Below are 20,266 nucleotides of genomic sequence, written 5' to 3'. Positions count from 1 at the left end.
CAAACATTGCCCAGTTCCCCCTAACAGAAGTTAGAGTTTTCAATATCTGGGAGGTGGGAATGTGAAGAGTTGAGTGGGTAATAGGCAGACAGGGTGGTCCCCTGGTACAAATTTGAAATAGTGATGTGCTTGCTTTCCCAAAAAAGTTATTTTTAGCAGATCAAAGTGTCTTGCTTCCTTAGGAATCTCCAAATTTACAAATTTACCATGAGAAGAGGGAGTGGTGATTTTTCCCCCACACTTATGCACGCTTTTTTAATCTTCAGTGAGCCAGACTGGATGGAGATTCTTTTTTTTTTTTTTTTTTTTTTTTTTTTTGACAGGCAGAGTGGACAGTGAGAGAGAGAGACAGAGAGAAAGGTCTTCCTTTGCCATTGGTTCACCCTCCAATGGCTGCCACGGCCAGCGCACCGCACTGATCCGAAGGCAGGAGCCAGGTGCTTCTCCTGGTCTCCCATGGGGTGCAGGGCCCAAGCACTTGGACCATCCTCCACTGCACTCCTGAGCCACAGCAGAGAGCTGGCCTGGAAGAGGGGCACCCGGGACAGAATCCGGCACCCCGACAGGGACTAGAACCCTCTGTGCCAGCGTCACAGGTGGAGGATTAGCCTATTGAGCCAAGGCGCCGGCCTAGATGGAGATTCTTAAATCAGGTCTTTTGTTGAGTATATCTCCACCTTGTTGATTGACAGTTTGGACCCCAAAATTGCACTTAAAAACCCAAAATGCTACGGGGCCTTTTGGGTGCTTTGCTTTCTTGGAAGCCCCCCTCCATGCAGCTCTTGCTAAAGGTCTTTGACTGTAATAATTCCTTTTAAAACTCAAAAAAAGTAATAGATTATATCACATAAATACATACATACACACACACATCAGGGTATTTCCAAAGGCTTGTGGAAATATATGTTATAAAAAAGAATATATGAATTTCAAATTATTTTACACTAAAATAAGCATTTTTAATTGCATTTTCACTAGATTTTGGAAGTACTCTCATAAATGAATACAGGCATCCAGAGAGACATGTACAGGAACAAAAAGTTCATATAAAATGGAATTAAAAGACAAGCTTATTTTTGTGCCAAAACATTGATATCCATGCATGCAAGGAGTCTTCAAAAAATCATGTAAAATATGTATTATTTTCCTTGTTTTAATAATAACTGTTTATCTTTGTGACAGACCAGGGTAAGTGTATAAGTGTGTGTATGTGTCTGAGTGTGTGTATCTATCTTACTAGAGTTTCACTGACCTTCTTGAATTTGTATATTATCACTAACATTTCAGCTCCAATTTTGCCACTGTAATATATTTAAACTATTTCCTATTCTCTTCTCTCCTTTTGAAAATAAAACCACTCCACATGTATTAGTTATTTTGATATTATGCCACAAGTGCTCACATCTCTACTCATTTTTAAGAATATTTTCTGCAACTTTTTTTTTGATTGTATAACTCCAGTTAATGTCTTTGAACCAATTATTTCTCCATATTCATTCTTCTGTTTGAACTGTCCAATGAAATTTTTAGAAGTTTAGATACTGTGTTTTTAGTTCTACAGTGCTCATTTTCTTCTTTCCATAGTTTCAGTTTCTGCTTAAACATCTTGTCTTTTTATTAATTATAAAATGTTTTCCTTGTTTCTTAAAAATAATTACCATAGCTGCTGGAAAATCCTTCCCTGCTAATTCCAACATCTGGAGCATCCTGTGGTTAGTTCTTATTAATCATCTTCCCTTGAGTATTGAGTATGCTCTCCTGTTTCTGCTTTTGGTAAGTTGCTCTTAACTTTCTATTGATAACTCTAAATAATTCAAACAATCACGCTTGTTGGCTATACTTTTTTTGGGGAAAATAATCATACTGTACAAATACTTCCTCACTAATTTTTCAGAGTGTCAGTTTTTATAAAAGCTTTGTTTTTTAAATTCTTTCATAGCATTGAAATTATTCTTTTTTAAATATAAATAACACAGCTTCTTACTGCACAATTCTACCTAGTTTACCAGGCCACTTTTCTGAATGCTATCCTTTCAGAGGCACTTAAGACCAACTCCCTGTCACTCACTTGTCCACAAAATACGCAAACATCTCTTCTCAAAGTCTGCACAGCTAATTTCTTATTTTAATTTTATTTCACATGTAAAATAGATGTGAATTTAGTTACACATAACCTGAAATTCTATGGTATGCATAGAGTTTTCCCAAAATGGCTCCACCATGTCCCACTCCAGTGGACTAACTCATTTCTTCACACAGAATATGCCATGAAGATACCTCTAGTATTCAGAAGAAAGGCAGCAGCTCATTTACTCTACGAACTATGTTGTGACTATACTGTAAGACATCCAAGTCATTTTATTAATTTTTTTAACTTGGAATATAAAACACATAATGTGTAATTTATCATTATGATCACTTTGTTTCCACCCAAATAATCTTATATGTACAATTCAACAGTATTAACTATATTTACTTTGTTGTAAAACAAATCCCCAAAACTTTTGCGTCATATAAACCTACAAAACTATACCCAGGAAATGATAACTTCCCATTTCCCTTCCAGAAATCCCCGGTTCTCATGCTTATATTTTCTGTTTCTACAAATTTGACTATGTTAGTTATCTGATACAACTGAAATCCTACAATATCTATATTTTAATGAATTTTAATTTTATAGAAGTTTTAGCTTCACAGCAAAATTAAGCAGATTGTCCATAACCACACTGCGCCCGTAAATATATACCCCCCCAATTATCAATATCATTCAGTAGAGTTTTGCAACAGTTATATCGATAAACCAAGATCAACACATTATTACAACCTGTTTATTCTTTACATTAAGGTATACATATGGTATAATCGTTTCTTTGGACAAATATATGTTGACAAGTATCAGTCTTTACAGTGTCATATATATTAGTTCTGCTTTCATTAAGATCCTCTGTACTCCACCTAATCATCTCTTCCTTCCTCCTCATCCCTTATAAACTCCTCACTGTCTCCAGAGTTTTGGCTTTGAAGAATGCTATGTAGTTGGAAACACAGAATGAATAACCTTTTCAGATTGTCTTCTTTCATATAGTGCATATTTTCACTACATCTCTTCATGGATCCATAACACACTTTTTTCTTTTAGGCATGGAATAATATTACATTGTCAGGATGTACCACATTTTCCTTATCTAGTAATCTACTGAAATAAATATTGGCTGCTTCCATGTTTTAATATTTATAAATATAACTGGTATAAACATCTATGTGTAAGGTTTCATATATATATATATATATATATATATATATTTTCCACTTATTTGGGGAAATACCAAAGAGCACAATTACTGGATCATATGGTAAGAGTATTTTCAATTGTTACAAGATCCCCAAAACTCTTACAAATTGCTGGACTGGAAGCAAAGCAGCTGGGACTCACACTAGCACTCTGGTACGGGATGCCACTGCTGTGAGTGGGAGCGTAACCTAATGTGGACCAAGGCTGGCCCTACATGTTGTTCACTATGGAGTGTCTGCTAAGGTCTTTGACCCAATTTTAAATTGAGTTGTTTTCTTATTGATGATATTTGTAGTTATTTGTGTAAAAGAACTTTATCAGGCACATCTTTTGCAAACTTCATTTTCCAATCTGTGGCTTATCTTTCCATTCTTTTACAGAATCTTTCACAGATTAAATTTTTTTTTGACAGGCAGAGTGGACAGTGAGAGAGAGACAGAGAGAAAGGTCTTCCTTTGCCGTTGGTTCACCCTCCAATGGCCGCTGTGGCCGTCGCACTGCATTGATCCGATGGCAGGAGCCAGGTACTTATCCTGGTCTCCCATGGGGTGCAGGAACCAAGCACTTGGGCCATCCTCCACTGCACTCCCGGGCCACAGCAGAGAGCTGGCCTGGAAGAGGGGCACCCGGGACAGAATCCGGCACCCCAACCAGGACTAGAACCCAGTGTGCCGGCCCCGCAAGGTGGAGGATTAGCCTAGTGAGCCGCAGTGCAGGCCAGAGATTAAATATTTTAGCTTAAAGAAATCCATAATCAATAATCTATCAACTATATCTTTTGTGGATCACAACTTTGGTGTCATATCCATGAAGTCATTTCCAAATCCAAAATCATTTATATTTATAGAATTTTCCAATGTTATCTTAGAACAGTTTTAAAGTTTTTCTTTTTGCTTTTTTACTTTTAGGCTTATGATAAATTCTGTGTTAATGCCTGTGAAGACCCGTGGATTCTGTGTCTCTATTTATTTTCTTTTTCTTGTAAGCATCCAGTTATTCCAGCATCATTTATTGAAAATATTGCATTGGCACCATTGTATTGCTTTTGTTTCTTTGTTAAAGGTCAGTTGACTATATACCTATGTGGATCTATTTCTGGGTTCTCTGTTCTGCTCATTGGAGGTTTTTGTTCATTGTTTTGCACAAGCATAAATTATTGACTACTCTCGCATTATAGTACATCAGGAAGACTCAAGGAAAGTGTGTTTTATGAATAAAAAAATACATGTCTTGGTGCTGGCGCTGTGGCGCAGTGGGTTAACGCCCTAGCCTGAAGCGCTGGCATCCCATATGTGCGCTGGTTCTAGTCCTGGCTGCTCCTCTTCCAATCCAGCTCTCTGCTATGGCTTGGGAAAGCAGTAATGGATGGCCCAAGTCCTTGGGCCCATGCAAATTTGTGGGAGACCCTGAAAAAGCTCCTGGTTCCTGGCTTTGGATAGGAGCAGCTCCAAGCATTGCGGCCAATTGGGGAGTGAAAAAGCGAATGGAAGACCTCTCTGTCTCTGCCTCTCCTCTTTGTGTAACTCTAACTTTCAATTAAATAAAGAATTTTTTTAAAAAATGCATGTCTTACAAATTTTTTTTCACCAAATATATTTATATTTTGATTTAATTACTCCACTAATATTTTCAAGTTTCCTGGTAAATCTTGAATTCAGATAGTAACAGTTCTCCAAGTTATTTTTTTTTCCTTCAACAAAATATTTACTTTTCCGGGTCTTTTTCCAGTGTATATAAACTTTAAAATTACTTTGTTAATATTCACAAAATAACTTGCTGACATATTATTAGGATTACATTAAATATAAATATTAAATTACGAAGAACTCAAATGTCTACAATACTGAGTTTTCCTATCCATGAACTCACAACATTTTCCCATCTTTTAGTTCTTCCTTAATTTCTCTTATCAGAGTTTTACAACTTTTCTCAAAATACCTTGTAAGTATGTTGAAACACTGGGGTTGACATCCCAGTATTTCATTTTTGTGGCACTAGTTTAATTGATACTGTGTTTTTATTTTAAATTTTACTTGTTCACTGCCAATATATGGGAAAGAAGATGCTTTGTACATTAAATTTTGTTCTCTAAAATCTTTGCAATAATTATCTATTAGTTCCAGGAGCATTTCTTTAATTCTCCCAAATTTTCTACAGATAATTATGTCATGTACAAGCAAAAAATATTCACTTCTTCATTTATAATAAATATAACATTTCTTTTTCTTGTCTTATTATATTAATAGAATTTGATTGTAGTGTGAAGTTAAAAAGCAATATTCAGGAGAAATTTGTCTCTTCCCTGATCTTATTGAGAAAGATGCTAGTTGTTTTTTTTTTTTTTTTTTTTTTTTTTTTTTTTTTTTTTTTTTTTGACAGAGTTAGACAGTGAAAGAGAGAGAGAGAAGTCTTCCTTTTTCCGTTGGTTCACCCACCACGTGGTCGCTAAGGCCATGCTGCGCCGATCCGAAGCCAGGAGCCAGGTGCTTCCTCCTGGTCTCCCATGCAGGTGCAGGGCCCAAGCACTTGGGCCATCCTCCACTGCCTTCCCGAGCCACAGCAGAGAGCTGGACTGGAAGAGGAGCAACCGGGACAGAATCAGGCACCCCAATCGGGACTTGAACCCCGGGTGCTGGTGCCGCAGTCAGAGGATTAGCCTAGTGAGCCACGGTGCCGGCCAAGATGCTACATTCTTAACACTGAATAAAATGTTGGCTGAAAGAGTTATGTAGATGTCATTTATCAAGTTAAGGAAATTATCTTCGCTTACTAATTTCCTGAGATTTATTTTGGAATGTTGAACTAGTCTTGCTTACCTGAAATACATTTTTCTTGGCTGTGATTTGCAACTATTTTTATGCAGTGGTGTATTCAATTTGATAATATTTTGGCTGGGAGTTTTACATTGTGTTGATGAGAGGCACTGGTCTATTTTCTGTTCTATAAGATCTTTGCTTGATTTTGATAGGAAGGTGATGTAAGTCTCGGAATGATTAGGAAGAATTCCCTGTGAAACAGGATCTTTGTGCACTATAATCCAACTTGTTTGAGTCTTAAAAAGCAGAACACCCATACCCAAAAAAAGCTACATGAAGCAGATTTATTACTTACAAATTGGCCGCAAGGGACGACAGAACTTTTGAAAAATATTAGATTTTCTCGACAGATTCTTCAAGCTCTGCTCAGCAGGAATTTGAGCAGTTCTCTCGTCTTGTTCCCAACAGACTGAAAGCAGAAAGTTAATGCTGTCTGTTCATTTCTCTAAAATGGAATCAAACACTTTCGATATACAAACAAATTTTACTTATTATCCAAATGTTTTTTTCTTGGAAACAGCTCTACATTTGCTCAATTTAGTTCCATTTCCGTAGGAGAGAGCATAAAATTATGCTCTTTAAAAGGAAGAAACTATGAGTTTTTTTATGTGAATTTCACAGAAAAATATTACATATAAATAGAAATGTGGAAAACAGAAGAATTAACATAAATTTTAGCCAATAGACTAGTTACAAAAATGTTCAACAGTAGCAGCAGAAGCATTGTGTTTTTAAGGAAAAAATAGATATGGTTATATTAAGTGATGAAATTATTGCATGGATCCAACAACAACAGTCAACTATTAAATTCATTTATGAGAAAAATAGAAATCTCAAACTCTCATGTATTTATGGGGAAATTCCAGTTTGAACAATATCCTTTCTGAATCAGCCTCATTTAGCCGCTCAAATACAAAGTGACAGTTGTGGCAATCAATTGATTAATTTTAGAGAATTTATGAAAGAAATTAACTAGAATTTTTTGTTTGACTCCTCTCAGAGGCTTGATAAGACCTCTTTCACAGTACTTATTTTTTAATTTAGTAAATATAAATTTCCAAAGTACAGTTTATGGATTACAATGGCTTCCCTCCCCCATAATTTCCCTCCCACTCACACCCCTCCCATCTCCCGCTCCCTCTCCCATTCCATTTATATCAAGATTCATTTTCAATTCTCTTTATATACAGAAGATCAGTTTAGCATATATTAAGTAAAGATTTCATCAGTTTGCACCCACACAGAAACATAAAGTAAAAAATACTGTTTCAGTGCTAGTTATAGCGTTGCTTCACATTGGACAACACATTAAGGACAGATCCCACATGAGGACTAAGTACACAGTGACTCCTGTTGTTGACTTAACAATTTGACACTCTTGTTTATGGCGTCAGTAATCGCCCTAGGCTCTAGTCATGAGTTGCCAAGGCTATGGAAGCCTTTTGAGTTCGCCGACTTCTATCTTATTCCAACAGGGTCACAGTCAAAGTGGAAGTTCTCTCCTCCCTTCAGAGAAGGTACCTCCTTCTTTGATGGCCCCGTTCTTTCCACTGGGATCTCACTCATTGAGATCTTTCATTTAGGTCTTTTATGTTACCTCATACTTTGTGTACCTGAGAAATTTTAAGAATTATTAGAAAAGCTGTTACTTCAGTGTGGTTGTTACAAAATGTACAAGACATAAAGGCTGGAGACATTTTTGTATCATTTTGAAACACTATTGGGAAGAAAGGATTGTGTATTAATATATAATTGTTCAATTCCTGGCATAAAAATAGTAGGATCTCTTATTTGATCATAATATGATCAGCCCTCACCCTGACTGTAGATGAGCAGCATAATATTTTATCCCTCTTAGTTTTTTTTTGTTTGTTTGTTCTACTTAATACTTTTGATTGAATACTGTAATCAACACACAATTCTTCTTAAGTGCTGAAACTTAACTGAAAAGTGATTGCTGTTAAATATAAGAGTGGGAATAAGAGAGGGAAGAGATGTGCAATTCAGGACATGCTCAAGCTGACTTACCTCAAATGGTAGAGTTAGAAACATACCAGGGGATTACAATTCAATCCCATCGAGGTGGCATGTACCAATGCCATCTCACTAGTCCCAGTGATCAATTTCTGTTCACAATGGATCATAATGATAGGACTAAGAACCAAAGGGATCACATAAACAAGAATAGTGTCTGCAAATACTAGCTGATAGAATAAAAAAGGGAGAGAATGATCCAACATGGGAAGTGAGATACACAGCAGACCCATAGAATGGCAGATGTCCTAAACAACACTCTGGCCTCAGAATCAGCCCTTAAGGCATGCGGATCTGGCTGAAATGCCCATGAGAGTATTTCAGGCATGGAAAGCCAAGATACTCTGGGGGAAAAAAAAACCTTAATGAAAGATCTCTGTGAGTGAGATCCCAGTGGAAAGAACAGGTCATCAAAGAAGGAGGTACCTTCTCTGAAGGGAGGAGAGAACTTCCACTTTGACCATGGCCTTGTCTAAATATGATCAGAGTCAGTGAACTCAGAGGGCTTCCATAGCCTTGGCAGCTCATGACAAGAGCCTAGGGTGATTACTGAGGCCATAAACAAGAGTGTCAATTTGTTAAGTCAACAACAGGAGTCACTGTGCACTTACTCCTCATGTAGGATCTTTGTCCTAAGTGTGCTGTACATTGAGATTTAACGCTATAACTAGGACTCAAACAGTACTTTTCACTTTATGTTTCTGTGTGGGAGCAAACTTTTGAAATCTTTACTTAATGTAAGCTAAACTGTTCTTCTGTATATAAAGAGAATTGAAAATGAATCTTGATGTGAATGGAAGGGGAGAGGGATTGGGTAAGGGGAGGGTTGCGGGTTGGAGGGACGTTATGGGGGGAAGCCATTGTAATCAATATTCTGTACTTTGGAAATTTATATTCATTAAATAAAAGTTTAAAAAAATGGGAAAAAAAGGAATATGGTAAATTATAAATTAAAGATATAAGGATATTAGGATGACAGTCATTGTGTGTCTATGGAAATAATTACAGAAATTAATTAAAGTCCAGAAGATTTAATTGCTTATTGCAAGGTATGTTCTTGTAGATAAAATTGGTGATAATGTCTATATAATATAAAATTTTCTCTGAGCTGTCATGTATTTTAGCAAATAAATTACTTCACATAAAGAAATTTCTGAAAGAAATTATGTTAATTATGATTATAAAAATGATTATAAAAATGATGTCAGAAGAGAAAACAGGTACCCCGTACTGACTCAAGAGATTGGATTGTATTCCAAGACAGTTTTAATATCTTGCTCTTGAACGTGCTTTTTGCTCTAAAGAATGGGTACTCTTTCAAATTCAGCTGAGAAAATTGAGTGAATGTTGGATAGCAATGTTCAGCATAAAGATGATTTAGGGAAATTCTGAAGGAAATATCAATGACACAGAAAATAAAGTCAGATAAAGTTCACCTAAAGCCATCAATATTTTTGCAATTTATTCTCTTACTTTTTCTAAGTATTTTATTACCCTACAAGTTAAAGGCTGTAAAAATACATTGTCATGCACATAATTTCTTAATACATATTGTTTTTAATCAATGCTATAAAAATCAATTTTTGCAATAGGAAATATGTTTTTCAAGATGTATATGATTTGCACAAACAACAAAAATGTAATTTTGAGGTATATAAGTCATTTCATTTTTAATATTTTCGTCTTTTTATGGGCAGAGTTTTACAGTGAAAACTAAATTTAAGTGAGTTGATATTGATCTCTGTGTAACCGATGAAAAATGTTCTGACTTACACATTGCCTAGTGTAATCATATGATTTTGTTTATGTGTTGTTTTTGAATACCAGACAGAGGCAGTATGACTTATGGACACATTAGATTTAGAGTTCAATAGAAATGGGATCCTATTTAAGCCATTTGTGATTTCTGAGCATAATGCTACCTTTAAAACATATAATTTAATCATGTTCTTTTTCTTGGCTATATTAACATTACATGGGATTTCTAAAATAAAGAATATTTTGAAATACTTCATATATTTCAGGGTAATAATTTCAATTTACATTATAGGTAAAAGCTGAATGCTTCACTAAATAGTTCAACAAATAAAAAGTAAGAAGACAGTAGTTCAGCAGCCATCCAGTGAAGGGATATTAGCAATAATCAGAAAGATGTTTAGGGGCTGGCACTGTGGCATACGGGTAAAGACACTATCTGCAGTGCCAGAATCCCATATGGGGTCCGGTTTGAGCTCTGGATGCTCCACTTCTGATCCAGCTCTCTGCTATGGCCTGGGAAAGCAGTAAAAGATGGCCCAAGTCCTCGGGCCCCTGCACTGAGTGGGAGACCTGGAAGAAGCTCCAGGCTCCTAGCTTTGGATTGGCTCAGCTCTGGCTGTTGCAGCCAATTGAGGAGTGGAGTGAACCAGTGATGAAAGCCCTCTCTCTCTCCTTCTCTCCTTCTCTTTCTCTCTCTCTCTCTCTGAGCCTAAAAATATCACTTGAGGGGCAGACATTTGGAGAAGCCTTCAACCCTACTTGCTGTGTCCCTTCCATATAGATGTGCCTGGGTTTGAGTGCTGACTTTGATTCAGATTTAAGCTTCCTAGTAATATGCACTCTGGAAAGCAGCAGGTGATGACCCAAGTACTTGGGTTCGTACCATCCAAATAAGAAACACAGTTCTGGGCTGTTGGCTTTGACATGCTTGTGGGCATTTGAAGAGCGAAACTGTAGATGGAATCTCTCCCTCCCTTTCTCTGTCTCATTGTCTCTCTCTATCTCTCTTCACATCTTTATATCTGTCTCTCTTTCAAATAAATAAAAATAATTAAAAAAAATGTATTTCAACTGTGATTTTCTAGAACTTGGGATTTCTGTGAATGGCATGAGATCCATATCAATAAAGCACTGATAAAAAAATATTGTAGGTCCTTGAGTGAGAATCAATGTTAGCAGTTCCTAAATCTTCCTTCTATGAAATACAAAATAATTATCATAAATTTATGCACATTTATGAAGTGTAGGAACTCCTTTCATATATGTGAGCTAGTTACATAATTTTTTTTTCAAAATGGCCGCTATGGTGCTGCGCCGATCCGAAGGCAGGAGCCAGGTGCTTCTCCTGGTCTCCCATGGGGTGCAGGGCCCAAGCACTTGGGCCATCCTCCACTGCACTCCCGGGCCACAGCAGAGAGCTGGCCTGGAAGAGGGGCAACTGGGACAGAATCCGGCGCCCCGACCGGGACTAGAACCCGGTGTGCCGGTGCCGCTAGGCGGAGGATTAGCCTAGTGAGCCGCGGCGCCGGCCGTTACATAATTTTTAAAATAATTTTGTTGGGGTCTAAATGATAACCAAAAAATCTGCATGTGCTTTAACTCATCAAGGTATTTACACAGACACACTTGTAAAATCATCACCACAGTCAAGGTAACAGACTCACCCATCAAGAGTTCAATAATTTGAACAACAATATTAAGACTGATAAAGGAGATTATTGGTTTATGAAAGTTTTATTCAGAGAAATATATTATTTATAAAATATAAATTTGAAGACATTTTTGTTGTCTGTGTATGCTTGCATATTTCACTTGTGATTAATAGATATATAACATGTAATGCATTCCATGTAGTTTAATGATCAAGACAAATATAATGCAAAGCATTGCTATTTTATAAATTACAAAATATCAAAAATAAAGGCTTATAATATGAAATGAAGCCAAACAAGTTGAGAGGCATTTTGACCAATAACTAGAAAGTGGAAGAACACATTTCAACTACCCAACTGGGAACCTGTCAGGAAACCTGTGGTGGCCAGCAACAGTTCACTGGACACAGGAGGTCATTTTTCCAGAGAGCTCTATGTCATCATCTTTAATTGATGAAAGCAAAAACATCAGTTTTAAGTATTTCTGAAGCCTCACAAATGCAAAAACCTTCATCCATTATGACTGAAGTAATGGAAATATATTAATAAATGCCATAACTCAACTGAATTGCCAGATGCTTCTGATTACCAAATAACCAGAAGAAGGAAGCTCATAATAGGTGTCAAAACAGTTTACAAAAATTGATGTTAATGTAGGACGAGTTATTCAATTTCAAAACAATTTAATTTCAGATTATTTTATTTGAGTATAGAATCATTTTAAAGTTTTTTTCCTCTGTGCAATGCATGACATGAAGATTTTCTTCTTTCTAAAAAGTAGATCTAATCATAGATAGCAAAAATATGGACAGAAAACATCAAATGCCTCACTTTCATAAGCAAAGACTCGAACCAAAATAAGGTGAAAGTGCAAATAGAAGCTTAAATAACTTCCTGTTTTCATAGAAGAAACAAGAAGGCACATGCAGACAATAAATATATAGTTTGGGATTTCAATTCTGAAAGCTAATTGCTAACTTAGAAAGATGTGCTTTGACCCCTATCCCTGGTTGTTACAAAATATGTATGTTAGCAAAATAAGTTAGAAATTTTTGTCCTGTTATCATATGAGAAATTGCCCTCCTTTCCTATTCATACTTGGCTAAAATGCAGTATATTAGTATGTTTTCTAAGGCATGAGTTTTCATCTATATATTGATGAAATTCTAAATCTGGAGGTGAGCATGACACAGCAAGATGCTGCTTGGGATACAGTTGTCTATATCAGGATTGCTGGTTCCACTCTTGACTCAAGGTTCTTGTAAATGTGTACTCTGGGAAGCAGCAGATGGTGGCTCATGTAGTTGGTTCCCCACTACACATGTAGGAGATCCAGAGAATGTTCTGAGCTCCTGGATTTGGGCTGGCACAACCCCAACTTTTGTGGTATTAGAGATGTTTGGATATCTGTCTCTCTCTCTCTCTCCTTTTCAGATAAAAATTAATTAATTAAAAATATAATCCCTGTTATTCTGATATCAATATAAACATCCTTAAAAGTGAATGTACTCAGTTTCTTGTACCGTAACAAAATATCTAAAGCTGAGTATTTCACAAAAAGAGGCTTATTAGTTCATTATAACAAAGAACATTGTGGATGACACAATGGTAGGGGCACATGCATACATGATTAGACAGGAATCCAGACAGATGGAGGAGCTAGTCTCAGTCTTTGTGTAATAACTCATTTTTGCATAAACATACCAAGGTCTCCTAATTACCTAACCAACTTCAACTAGGCGCCACCACTTAAAGATTTTATCACCTCTTTGTACTACCACTTTGGGTACTAAGCTTCTTAAATGTGAAACTTTGAGGGACCAACTACTTTCAAACCACAGCAATATGGTTTCATAAATATCTTATTTTACTTTGTTCAGTTCTTCAAGCATTATTAGTCTTCTGCCAATGCAAACACATCTTAGTATTCCCTAATATCAATTAGCTTCCACTTAAAACATTACTAAATTGCTATAATTTTTTTAAGAATGAAGCAATAGAGGCCTTTGTTATAGTACAACAATGTGGACTACAACACTGGTTGTAGCACCAGTTGACGTACCAGGCTGCTCCCTGCTAATGCACATGGTAAATCAGCAGGAAATGGCCCAACTGCTTGGGTCCCTGAGACCCACAAGGGATGCCTGGATGCAGTTCTAGCTCCTGGCTTCAAGCTCACCCAAACTTGGCTGTTGTGGCCATCTGCAAAATGAACCAGTAGATGGAAGATATCTTTCAGTCTCTATTTTTCCCTCTATCTCTGTAACTCTGCATTTCAAATAAATAAGCAAATCTTTAAAAAATTTAGGCAATGATAGAAATTTTCAAGTCACAGAGCATATCTGACTCCCAGAATTCAGAGATTCTGCATTACTGATCAGTGATGGGGTTGAGACACTGTTATATTTGAAGGCATGTTCCAGGGGTCTAATGAACAGAAAAACAGCACTGTGTGGGAAGATGTCGAGTGAATAAACATATGTTATTATTCATTTATGTAATAAATATTTCTGGAGAAATAAGATTAATAAATAGATTAATAAAAGACTCTGCTCCTCTACATGAACTTTAATAGACTGTCTATAAGCTGTTGACAATTAAATGAAGTTTTAACATGCAACTGCTGACCCTCAGTTCCATGTCTTCAAAACAAAAGCTATTCCCAAATTCTAAAATATTCTTCCAGTCCCTAAAATTCACTGTGACCTAAAGTAAACCCATTAACATTTGTAGTAAACTAGTTTCTTCTCCTGATGTCCCAATTTTAATACTTTTGTACTCTTCCTTTTGGCCCCGTTTTGTTATTTGACCCAACTTTAAACTTTTCCATCACCAGCCATTCTGAATCAGTAAAAAATGGTGTTGTTTCCTTTAAGAACTACCTTTTTGTGTGAGTCTTTGTTGTTCCTAATACTAAAATACAGGGTTTTATTCCTCTGCTTCTTGTTATAATTATTTTGTAATCTGTATTCTCTCTATGAAGCTATGTAGCCTTGCTTTCCCCAGTCTGAATGAAAGGACTCTCTCTTGCTCCCTCTCTTGAGAAGTGCCTATCCACTCTGATGGATACTTTACCCCAGTAAACCTTGCTATCTCACTCATCCCTACTGTCTGTCTCACATTTAAATTCTTCCTTGCATGAAGATAAAATGTTGTTGCAGTCGCTATGGCAATATATTCATCAGAACCAGCCAAGAAAGGACAAGAACCGAGCTAAGTCCAGAGAAACTGTGTCCTGAGGCGTGCTCCATGTCTGTTGCCTTTTTCTATCCTTTCTTCTGCCTTGTCTACTAGCAACCAAAGTCTCTTTGCCAATATTTCATGGGGAGCCTTGCCCAGTTTCTTTGGACTTACTCATCTTGCCCTTCAACTACTCTCTCTTTCAGCCAAAGTATCTTTGCCACACTTGTGCAGGAGAATTCTCTGACAAGACTACTATGCCAACTTACTCTCTTTCAAACTCTCTACCTACAGTTTCTTGGTCCTCCTTATCTTGCCTATCCTCCCCAGGGTTTCTTCACTGCACCATATCCTTCATCTCAAATGTCAAGAAATGGCAAGAATGTTGTGTCAGTTTAGCAGCCAAGGTCAGGTTCTTGGTCTCAGCTGAATCTCTGTTCCCTCCCAACCAAGAAGAAATGACTGGGGTAGAAGAAAGGGTGAAGGGATATAGTATACTTAGGCATCTCCTACCCATCACATCCAGAGTCTTCGTGAAGAACAAAGGGATTCGCCTTGAAACTCCCTCAGATATAAAGTTGCTATAACAATTACAAAAAGCATTTACACAGCATGTTAGAATTGCATTCCCATTATAAGTATTCCAGAAATAAGAGGAGCACATATTGAACTTTCAACAAATGTGGGAGTTTAGATCAGTGGGCACTGTTTTTGCAGGTGAATTTCTCTCGAAAGCTCACCTCCTTCTATCTCTTCCCAACTCCCCTCTGGACCCCTAACCCACCTAAGACAAAAACACCCAATCTGCTGAGGTCTGGACCTTCTACCATATGTTTGATCTGTGTACATGCTGGCAGTTGGTCACCCGCATCTGTGAATTCATTTATTTTACCTGAATAAATTTGATTCCTTGTGAATTTGTATCCTCTCCTCTCACTGGTCTGTGCCCCTTTTCCTTACAGTCAGCCCATTGCTTTCTTCTATGTGAGATATTTTATGAGGACACATCTGGTTATCCTGTGCATTGATCTGATAATTTAGAATAATTTCCCCACTGTAAGATCTTTTCTGTAACTACATCTGCAAAATTCCTTTGATCATGTATGGGAAAATTCACAGGGTCCACGTGATCTGAGCATTTAGTGTATTGTGTATTAATTTCTATTCCAGGCTCTTGCTTTGCACAAAGACAAGAGTTCTAAGTACAGAAACATATCAGGTGCATGAAATGGTAGCAAATTTATGCAAAGGTGAGAAAGCGAACACATACACGCATGAGCAATGGTTGCCCTACAAGGAGACATATCCATCATGAGTGATCCGTGGGCTAGAGGATTGCTAAAGAAGAGGCAAGACAGAGGGTGCCAGGTAACACCTCTGGCCTTATTCTGCAGAAGAATAGAGAGAGTCCCCTTCCAGTAGCTAGTCTCAAAGGTAGTGCCTCTCCAGGTGTGAATCTACTGGGGAATTATAAGAGACCTCCACAGGTTCCATATGCAGCTGAATATCCATATTTTCATGGGACTTCCCTGTCTCACTTAAGTCCTTAATGAAGCAGATGTGCCTTTGATTGACAAATAGGAGGATAGAATTACATGGTGCTTATGACACTCAATTCAACAGAGCTATATAACAGTGTCTATTTCACATTGCAGGGGTTAGTGAACAGGTATCTTTGCTGGGATTTTTCAGTCTATTACATACTACATAACAAAATTACTTATCATGACAAACAACACTCTATTTTGAGGGACAATTCGCTAGCAAAAACAGTGCCCACTGATCTAAAATCTCATATTTGTTGAAAGTTCAATATGTGCTCCTCTTATTTCTGGAATACTTACAACGGCAACTGCAATTCTAACATGCTGTGTAAGTGCTTCCTATAGTTGTGACAGCAACTTTATATCTAAGGGAATTTCAAGGTGAATCCCTTTGATCTTCACTAAGATTCGGGATGTTGTGGGTAGAGGATACTTAAGTATACTACATCCCTTCAGCCTTTCTCTGTCCCAGGTTGGAAAGAGTCATTTCATCTTGGTTGGGAGGGAACAGATTCAAATCTAATAGCCAAACAATTTTGTTCCTTCCTATAGTAAAAAGTATTGCAAATTGACCAAGTTTATTTACATTTAATAGCCAAGAATTTATCATCTATTTTTCTAGTGTCATTCTGACAACTTCACTGAGGCAGATGGCAGTACTCAGATTCAATACTGCAGTGAAGAATGAATATGTGAGACAGAGGAGGAGCAAGGGTTGGAATATGTGTGGGAGGGAGGGTAGTGGGGGAAGTGTCACTATGTTCCTAAATCATATATATGAAATACATGAAAATGTATAATATAAAGAAAATTTTAAAAGAATAAATATGTGATAAAAATATTTACACTCTTTGTAAATATTTTTTTTAAAACTTTTATTTAATGCATATAATTTTCCAAAGTACAACTTATGGATTACAATGGCTTCCCCCACATAACGTCCCTCCCACCCACAACCCTCCCCTTTCCCACTCCCTCTCCCCTTCCATTCACATCATGATTCATTTTCGATTATCTTAATATACAGAAGATCAGCTTAGTATACATTAAGTATGGATTTCAACAGTTTGCTCCCACACAGAAACATAAAGTGAAAAATAATAGATGATTTTTTTAAATGATGATGAAATCAGAGCAGACCTATTGTCATGTTTAATCCCAGTGAGAGTCAAGTTGGGAATTGATAATTTCTTTTTTTTTTTTCTTTTTTTTTTTTTTTTACAGAGGATCAGTTTAGTATGCATTAAGTAAGGATTTCAACAGTTTGCACCCCCATAGAAACACAAAGTGAAATATATTGTTTGAGTACTCGTTATAGCATTAAATCTCAATGCACAGCACATTAAGGATAGAGATCCTACATGAGGAGTAAGTGCACAGTGACTCCTGTTGTTGACTTTACCAATTGACACTCCTGTCTATGGCATCAGTAATCTCCCTATGCTCCAGTCATGAGTTTCCAAGGCTATGGAAGCCCTCTGAGTTCTCCAACTCTTATCTTGTTTAGACAAGGTCATAGTCAAAGTGGAGGTTCTCTCCTCCCTTCAGAGAAAGGTACCTCCTTCTTTGATGACCTGTTCTTTCCACTGGGATCTCACTCGCAGAGATCTTTTGCCAGAGTGTCTTGGCTTTCCATGCCTGAAATACTCTCATGAGCTTTTCAGCCAGCTCCGAATGCCTTTAGGGCTGATTCTGAGGCCAGAGTGCTATTTAGGACATCTGCCATTCTATGAGTCTGCTGAGTATCTCACTTCCCATGTTGGATCACTCTCCCCTTTATTTACTCCATCGGTTAGCGTTAGCAGGTACTAGACTTGTCTATGTGTTCCCTTTGACTCCCAGTCCCTTCACCATGACCAACTGTGAACTGAAACTGATCACCTGGAACAGTGAGATGGCATTGGTACATGCCACCTCGATGGGATGAATTGGAATCCCCTGGTATGCTTCCAACTCCACCACTTGGGGCAAGTCAGCCTGAGCATGTCCCAAATTATACATCTCTTCCCTCTCCCATTCCCACCACCATGTTCAACAGGGATCACATTTCAGTTAATTTTCAACACTTAAGAATAACTGTGCATCAATTACAGATCTAAACCAGTCATATTAAGTAGAACAGATAAAAAAAACTACTAAGAGGGATAATGTATTAAGTTGTTCATTAACAGTCAGGGCTATGCTGATCAAGCCACCATTTCCCATAGTGTCCACCTCACTCCAACAGGTTTCCCTCTTGGTGTTCAGTCAGTCGTCACCGATCAGGGAGAACATATGGTATTTGTCCCTTTGGGACTGGCTTATTTCACTCAGCATGATGTGTTCCAGATTCCTCCATTTTGTTGCAAATGACTGGATTTCGTTGTTTCTTACTGCGGTATAGTATTCTAAAGAGTACATATCCCATAATTTCTTTATCCAGTCTATTGTTGATGGGCATTTAGGTTGGTTCCAGGTCTTAGCTATTGTGAATTGAGCTGCAATAAACATTAGGCTGCAGACCGCTTTTTTGTTTGCCAATTTAAATTCCTTTGGGTAAATTCCAAGGAGTGGGATGGCTGGGTCGAACGGTAGGGTTATCTTCAGGTTTCTGAGGAATCTCCAGACTGACTTCCATAGTGGCTTGACCAGTTTGCATTCCCACCAACAGTGTGTTAGTGTCCCTTTTTCCCCACATCCTCGCCAGCATCTGTTGTTGGTAGATTTCTGCATGTGAGCCATTCTAACCGGGGTGAGGTGAAACCTCATTGTGGTTTTGATTTGCATTTCCCTGATTGCTAATGACCTTGAACATTTTTTCATGTGCCTGTTGGCCATTTGGATTTCCTCTTTTGAAAAATGTCTATTGAGGTCCTTGGCCCATCTCTTAAGTGGGTTGTTGGTTTTGTTTTTGTGGAGTTTCTTGATCTCTTTGTAGATTCTGGTTATTAACCCTTTATCTGTTGCATAGTTTGCAAATATTTTTTTCCCATTCTGTCGGTTGTCTCTTCACTCTCCTGACTGTTTCTTTTGCAGTACAGAAACTTCTCAATTTGATGCAATCCCAATAGTTGATTTTGGCTTTGACTGCCTGTGCCTCCCGGGTCTTTTCCAGGAATTCTTTGCCTGTGCCAATATCTTGAAGGGTTTCTCCAATGTTCTCTAGTAACTATATGGTGTCAGGTCGTAGATTTAGGTCTTTAATCCATGTTGAGTGGATCTTTGTGTAAGGTGTAAGGTAGGGGTCTTGCTTCATGATTCTGCACGTGGAAATCCAATTTTCCCAGCACCATTTATTGAATAGACTGTCCTTGCTCCAGGAATTAGTTTTAGATACTTGATCAAATATAAGTTGGCTGTAGATGTTTGGGTTGATTTCTGGTGTTTCAATTCTGTTCCATTGGTCTATCCATCTGTTTCTGTACCAGTACCATGCTGTTTTGATTACAACTGCCCTGTAGTATGTCCTGAAATCTGGTATTGTGATGCCTCCGGCTTTGTTTTTGTTGTACAAGATTGCTTTAGCTATTCGAGGTCTCTTGTGCCTCCATATAAATTTCAGCACCATTTTTTCCAGATCTGAGAAGAAGGTCTTCGGTATCTTGATTGGTATTGCATTGAATCTGTAAATTGCTTTTGGGAGAATGGACATTTTGATGATATTGATTCTTCCAATCCATGAGCATGGAAGATTTTTCCATTTCTTGGTATCCTCTTCTATTTCTTTCTTTAAGGTTTTGTAATTTTCATCGTAGAGATCTTTAACGTCCTTGGTTAAGTTTATTCCAAGGTATTTGATTGTTTTTGTAGCTATTGTGAATGGGATTGATCTTAGAAGTTCTTCCTCAGCCATGGCATTGTCTGTGTATACAAAGGCTGTTGATTTTTGTGCATTGATTTTATACCCTGCTACTTTGCCAAACTCTTCTATGAGTTCCAATAGTCTCTTAGTAGAGTTCTTTGGGTCCCCTAAATACAGAATCATGTCATCTGCAAAGAGGGATAGTTTGA

The sequence above is a fragment of the Oryctolagus cuniculus genome, chromosome 4 (assembly GCF_964237555.1).
Source record: "Oryctolagus cuniculus chromosome 4, mOryCun1.1, whole genome shotgun sequence".
Classification (NCBI taxonomy): domain Eukaryota; kingdom Metazoa; phylum Chordata; class Mammalia; order Lagomorpha; family Leporidae; genus Oryctolagus; species Oryctolagus cuniculus.
This window is presented reverse-complemented; position numbering follows the sequence as displayed.